General features: G+C 36.2%; 1 long non-coding RNA gene across 1 annotated transcript in view; it reads left to right on the top strand.

The window, feature by feature from the left end:
• The first annotated feature begins 5801 nt into the window (after positions 1-5801).
• Positions 5802-7500, top strand: part of LOC137629616 (uncharacterized) — a 17252-nt gene continuing 15553 nt past the window's right edge. The window contains exon 1 of the long non-coding RNA XR_011041556.1: positions 5802-6148. This is a non-coding gene — a long non-coding RNA (uncharacterized lncRNA). The remainder of the gene's footprint in view (positions 6149-7500) is intronic.

Consider the following 7500-nt stretch of genomic DNA (forward strand, 5'->3'; position numbering starts at 1 on the left):
AAGTTTGGCTGTACGTTCTGGCCCAAGAGATAAAAGGGGGAAAGAACTAATTTCTAGGATATAAAGACCTTTTGATTAGGACTTCACCAAGGTCTTTAATGCTTCATAGTAGAATACTCATATCCTTACAATGAATGTGGAAAGAACGAAAAGAAGGTGGAGTAGAATAAAGAAGACTCTCTTTCCGTATGGATCGAGATAAACGTCAAATAGAAGTCAAACATAGACCATTGACAATAGATGAAATGGTAACAGCGAAAAGAAAAACAAAGATGGAAAGATGTGAATGGGAAAAATATATGAAACTTTTTATCGAAGATCGAAAAGAAGTTCTAATATGGTAGATAGGAAATGTATCTGAGAGAGAGAGAGAGAGAGAGAGAGAGAGAGAGAGAGAGAGAGAGAGAGAGAGAGATTCAATAAGATGATCAGTACATATTAGGAAAAAGAGAGAGATGCATAGTGCAGATTAGTATATATATATATGTATATATATATATATAAATATATATATATATATATATATATATATATATATATATATATATATATATATAGATATATAGTATATATATATATATATATATATATAGAGAGAGAGAGAGAGAGAGAGAGAGAGAGAGAGAGAGAGAGAGAGAGAGAGAGAGAGAGAGATAAAATAAGATGAACAGTACAGATTAGAAAAAAAGAGATAGATTCAATAAGATGAACAGTACATATTGGAAGAGAGAGAGAGAGAGAGAGAGAGAGAGAGAGAGAGAGAGAGAGAGAGAGAGAGAGAGAGAGAGAGAGAGAGAGGCCAAGCATCAACGGTAGAAGGAAGCATCGGCAGCAGCAGCATCATCTCGGAGAGTAATCCCTCTGCCCGAGTCGCTCGTAGAATCCTAATTGTTCCCATTATCATTACGTCCGTTATTAATACAGCCTCGCTTTTATTTGGATCTCTCTCTCTCTCTCTCTCTCTCTCTCTCTCTCTCTCTCTCTCTCTCTCTCTCTCTCTCTCTCCCCAATATGTACTGTTCATCTTATTGAATCTCTCTCTCTCTCTCTCTCTCTCTCTCTCTCTCTCTCTCTCTCTCTCCCAATATGTACTGTTCATCTCATTGAATCTCTCTCTCTCTCTCTCTCTCTCTCTCTCTCTCTCTCTCTCTCTCTCTCTCTCTCTCTCTCTCTCTCTCTCCTGTAATCTTTTATCTTCTTGAATCTGTCTCTTCTTCTTCTTCCTCATTGCTCTACTTTATTTGACTTCTCTTCTTGTGTTTCTCTCCCTCTCAGTATCCTTATTTTAGTCATTTCTGGCTATTGCTCTTCCCACCCCTTCCATCTTCGTTTCTCCCTCTTCCTTTCCTCCCCCTTCCCTTCCCCAGATTGTTCATCATGCTTCTTTTATTATTTCCCTGAGCTGTTGCAGGGAAAGAGTCTGGACAAGAGAAGCATTGCACTTTTTTCTAGTGTAAGGAACGCGACTTTATTACTTCAGATGTATTATTCATGTCCGTTGTTATGTATATAATGTATTCTTCCTTCTATCAACGGCTGTATCGACCATTCTTCGTGTTTTATGCCTTTCGCATCTATCTCTTATCATCTATACGTAATCAGTTCTCGCTTATCTGTCCCCCTGATCAGATATTTTCGTCCTTCGCATGAGTTGGGTATGAAGAGAACTGGACAGACGCTGAATAAGGGAGAGATCCATAGATGCTTGTTTTAAGGAAAGCTGATGTATGTGTCCATATTATGTGTATGTGTGTTTTGTGCATACATCTGCTTTATATAATAAAGAGCAAGTTTCTGGATATATATATATATATATATATATATATATATATATATATATATATGTATATATATGTGTATATATATGTATATATATATATGTATATATATATATATATATATATATATATATATATATATATATTTTTTTTTTTCCGGTCATGGTTCAATCTCCCCGCCCCTCGGCTATGGGGAGAGGGAGTAGTCTTATCCTGGTGAGAGTGGGTTGTGTATGCGTAGCCTATGTGCATATCTCTCAAAATATTTAGCCATCCTTTTTGATGGATCGCATATACTAGTTTCAAATTATGAAATATAGAAAGCAGCTTCTGCTAAAATATTTTTGAAGGTCAGAATTAATTACCGTAGAGGTGTAATTTCTGGAGCAGGTTGCAGAATATGCAACACAGAACACTCAGATACTCGTCATCGTGCTGAAATAAGTAAACTTGAAATATTGATAATAAACATAGTACCACTCTAGGTCAAGTATCAAATTGCCATGACTCGCCCATTCTTGAATCGATGATGATAGAACAACTCGTTCCGACTTTAAACACCCAATCTTCCTCGACGCAATAACATTTGTCATAACCTTCTCAGTTTCTTTTAGTTTTCGTTGTGTTGGAAGCATTCAGTTTTAGAATACACTTCTGCGAGGTTGGTTCCAAAATATTCTTTTTTATGCCATTTGTTGTTCCTGTTATTTTCCTTTGCTTATCTTCTTACGTAAATCGGGAACTTTTCCATTGACGTACATTCATTGTAAGTATATGTACTGTCAAGATAAAAGTGCATCCAGTGATTTCACTGCAGTGTTTATGGCAATTTTCAAAAAATTGGACGGACCACTAACTGCTTATCCATTACTCTGCCAAGAACCGTATTTATACAAAAGACTTTATAGCTAATGCTTAATATAATAAATACGAAATGCATAACTCGTAGCTCAGAAAACAGTTTTCTTATTATAAGTTAAACGCCTGGTAGTTAGAATGGAATATAGTTAACTTCCACTCAGAAAAATATATACTGGTTTTGCAGCATGTATCATGACATCCCAAGTACCAGAATGGAATAATTCCATGTGATGTCTATTAGTATTCCCCAATCGGTATCTGGCGCAAGGTCACGTAACACGTAAAAGATATTTTGCTTCAAGGATTGAACCAACAATCCTACTTGTTTGCACACAAAGTAAAACCTGACATTATTATTCTATTTACGCAATGGAAGAATATTTCCAATGACACTAGGATGGCTCAACATCCTTACCACGAGGTTATGAAAGGATCCCAGTTAGATTAATGTCTTATGACTTGTGAAGTGCTTAATGTCCCTTCATTTTTCCTATCAATGTATTTGAGGTTTCCCCTATATGGGTGGTTTCAAGAAAAATCAAATCTTGTCACGGCCATTTTCAACATATTGTATTATATTGCAGCATATTCTTTCCCTTTTTCTGATATGTTCTCTTCCCCTTCTCTCTTGACGGTCATTCTACCCCCCCCCCCCCCCTCATGCTATCAATGAAGGATATTATGCAAATAGAATATTTGTTGTTTTGTCTTATTTGTCCCCCACTCCGATCTCTCTCTCTCTCTCTCTCTCTCTCTCTCTCTCTCTCTCTCTCTCTCTCTCTCTCTCTCTCTCTCTCTCTGTTTTTTATGGCTTTTGTGTCAGAAAGCGTTCTCAGGAAGGTAAAGAGATGACCAGAGCAGATTGATTCCTTGATATGTAGGTGATTACTTGAAAGGGGAGTTGGGAATTGTAGCCTTGCCCTTGGGACTCTCGCACAAACATTTCTATGTGCTTATTCCTTTGTACACACTCATATGTTGTTTGAGTGTGTTCACACTGTACACACATTATGATTATATATATATATATATATATATATATATATATATATATATATATATATGTATATGTATGTATGTATGTATGTATGTATAAAATCACTGAACGCCCGTTTCTCCCTTAAAGGGTGGCATCAAAAAACAATTCAGAGTTGCAAGTAACAAGCCCTTTATATTAACTTTAGCAGTTGCTGATACCAATTTCCACAGCTGGATGACTTCTGAACATTATTCTGTGGAACAAGGCGGTCTCTTAAATCCACACACTGAGTACTGAATCTTAATTTAATCCTAAAGATATTGGTAAGGCCAGGGAGAACAATTTTATTTTGCGAACTTTCGCTGAATTGTTCGACAAGGAATTATAAAAGTCAATGAACACTTGATAAAATTGTCTCCTTTAGCGAAAGTGATCTGAATGAAAAGATAAATATAGTAAGAAAATATAATAAGAATTTTAAGTCAATATACCAAAGCACGAAGGTAACAAAAATTTACAATGTTAAGGATAATGTAAGAATCAAACTTGGGGACAAGTTAAAACGGCAGTTAACCTTTTAAACACCAGACATCTATTTCAGAATTTTTGTAAACAAAAGCTTTGGACTGGGAAGTATCGTGTGTTGGCGTTGTAAAACACCAGTTCCTTGAAATCTCTGGTAGTGTGAGGGCGGTTCTTGTTAAAGCAGTCTTCTCATATAGAGGAAATTTGGGTACCCTATTCAAGTTACAAGTTCTCTTATACACATATAACGCTCTACAATTCAAATTACATTCTTTTCCGGGCTGCCCACAGGCAAGAGCCCGGGTCTTACACAAGGTAAGGCAATCTATACAGACAGACAGACAGAGGAAATTTGTAGTTTGGCCAGCCAAAGAAAGTCTCGGTCCAAGAGAGAAACTATGCATTATAAAATTTCGTGTCTTGGCCAATTGGTGCCGGATCCTACGTATCTCAGAAGCAGACCATGCTGCAAAGAGGTAAATATAGAGACATTAATTAGGATTTTTTCCTTGACAGTAATCCCAACATTCATGGATTTGTAACATTCAAATGCGGTATAAGGGGAACTATATATTAGCGTTTATATTCATTAGAATTCATTCCCATTTAATGTAGACGGGTTTAGTACGAAATTTTCTATAAATGTATTAGCATTTCATGAAGGACACTGGATGTGAATTCTCTGGAAAAATCATGACCGTGTTATGTCATCTAAGTTTTGCAAGTAGTTGCGTTATTACCAGTTACATTTGGTGTGCAGGGCGTGGGTGTGAATTGTATTTTATTTGAAATTTAATAATTGGTTTGAATTTTGATATGCTTGTTGAAGACCACTGGTTTCAGGACTGTGATCATACTCTTATTAATAGACCGTTTTCAATTAAGTGGACGAAACTATTTTTTAGACTAGATGTTATCGCCCGTTAATCGTTAAGTAATTAGTAGTTATCAAAGAATTTTAGTTTCCTAGGAAATGTGTTAATTTTTAAGAGGAAGTATATTAATTGTACCCAATTTTTAACGAGGGTTTATGGTACCGTGAAGACATTGTACAAAATAATTGAAAAAATAATTCTTAGATAATCGATTGAATGCTGTGAAATTTTCCTTAATTGTTTGGCATGTAAAATAAACTTATCAAAAACGAACGATAAAGTTTGTTAGTCATCATGTATTGTAGAATTGCCGTTGGATAGATTTCAACATGGGAACTTTTTTTATTAATCATTGATTTCCAACAAGTCTGATTGTTATTTTTAATAATAAAAAAAAAAAAGTCGAAACGATGAGGCTATCTGTTTCCAGGTAAATTTTAATCTCCCACCACCTGATGGGCAGAATATTTCTTCACGATTTTCATATTTAGTTTTGGTCCTTTCTAGATCCAAGTCATTAGATAATGATATTCTCAAATTTACTGGCTATCCTCGCAACATGAACTTTAGTTTTCTGTGTGGTTACTTAATGTTATCTTCGATTATATTACAATGTCTCTCCATAGAGCATTTGTTTTTATTGGGCATTAATTTCTATAATTGCTATTTTAGTGTCTAAAATAATTATTCTTTAATGTTAAATAACGCTAGTGTGCAAAAGTCCATACAATTAATGAATGTAAATTCATGAAACCGTAAGAAAAAAAAAAGTAAATTTGTGAGTAAGCGTCGCAACGAATAAGCGTTAAAGAGGACCAAGTAGATGACGACCCGTAGAAGTTTTTGGGAGGGTCGTCGTTTAGATAGACATTCTGGAGCAAGTGAGGCCGAGAGTACTGGAACAATGCTGGTGCTGGAAGTGAGAGGAGGAGGTGGACAATGTCGAGTCGGGGGTCGGCCGTCCCCAGCGGACGCATAAACACCGTCGCTGGGGGATACTTGACGCGAGTCCAGGATTAACTTCGGACACTTAACGTCGGTGCCGATAGTTTGTGTCTCCGGAAGGTCGAAAATGGCCTGCTGGCTATCGACGTCCTTCTGGGTTACTGGTCATTGGTCTTCTCGAACAGGTCTTCGGTTTTTCTTTGGTTTCTTTTTTTTTTCATTTTTTTTTATTCTTTCTAATATGCCAAGCACGTTGGATGCTTACTGGATTGAATTGCTGTCTCATTCCCTTTTTCATTTTGTTGCGGCAAATTCTCCGTAATCCCATAAAGTTTTTTTTTTACTTTTTCCACTTTTTCTTTACAAGTTTTTTCTCACTCTTTATGGAACAGATGTAAGAATGTGGACGAAACGGTGAATGTTTTAACTTGATGTTATAGGATTCGGTAAAAAATTATAATGATTATTAGGAAAAAAAGAAACCATTTTGTCGATTCTAAGTTAGATTATTTTTGTGTTCTCGTAATCTTTATAATCAGATTTCGATAATGGTTATGAATTTCCCCCTGTAGCCTCAATTTTTTAATACTTAGTTAGTTACTTTGAGTAAATAACGACAAATTTTGGCACATTGTTCTATATACAGTACATAGCCTTTGAATGTATTTATATTCCTTGTCATCGGATCTATCGCAATGATTAGAGAGCAGTATATTTAGCAGTAGTACGCAATATAGCTGTCAATACCTTCATCTGTGGATCCTTCTGCCTTTATGTAAATACACATTACTTAGCCTTTATCAGATCGAATTCTTAGGATGGAAGGCCAGTTTATCTAGCATCTGCATTTGGATTCCCTCCTGCCTCCCACACCTCTTTCCCCTCTTAAGTCATATATGTCGTTTTTTCCTATTCCAGATCCTGAAAAGTACCTAAGAGGACAATAAACACTTGCTTTGAGAAGTCATTTTTCGTGCTATGTACTTTCTCCCAATTTTAAGTGTCGTGTGTTTATGATCCTACTTTATGGCTATCTAGATGCTTCTTTCCCACTTGTTTTGAGGAATGAATTATGGAAATTAATCTACGAAAAGCCTTAATGTTTTCAAACTCCGTCCTCTTTATCGAACATATTTATTGGTTCTGAGAGGCGTTGTTAACCGGGACGTTGCTTAATATTCATTTGTATCTCGGTACATTGTATTATGAATATTCAAACCTTTGCATGCGGGGAATACTCAAATCAGCCGAGTCGCGTTTTAGAGGCTGTCGGGTCTACGTATGCAAGGCTTGATGCAGATTTTACCAGCAATATTAATTACTAGTTAAGTGGCTTGTAAGTTGAATTGATAAAGCGATATCTACATATGTTTTGGGCCTCGGACTCTCCTCCTCCTTTGGCATTGCTAAGTTGCTGTCTTCGTCATGGTTCAGCCGCTGTGCATGCTGACTGACAGACTTTTTCTCGTGGGACTCCTTTTCTAGGTCTGGTAAAAGGCTTTCTCAAGAGAATTCAGAGAAGGATGTTGCTTTCTTG

The sequence above is a fragment of the Palaemon carinicauda genome, chromosome 37 (genome assembly GCF_036898095.1).
Source record: "Palaemon carinicauda isolate YSFRI2023 chromosome 37, ASM3689809v2, whole genome shotgun sequence".
Taxonomy (NCBI): domain Eukaryota; kingdom Metazoa; phylum Arthropoda; class Malacostraca; order Decapoda; family Palaemonidae; genus Palaemon; species Palaemon carinicauda.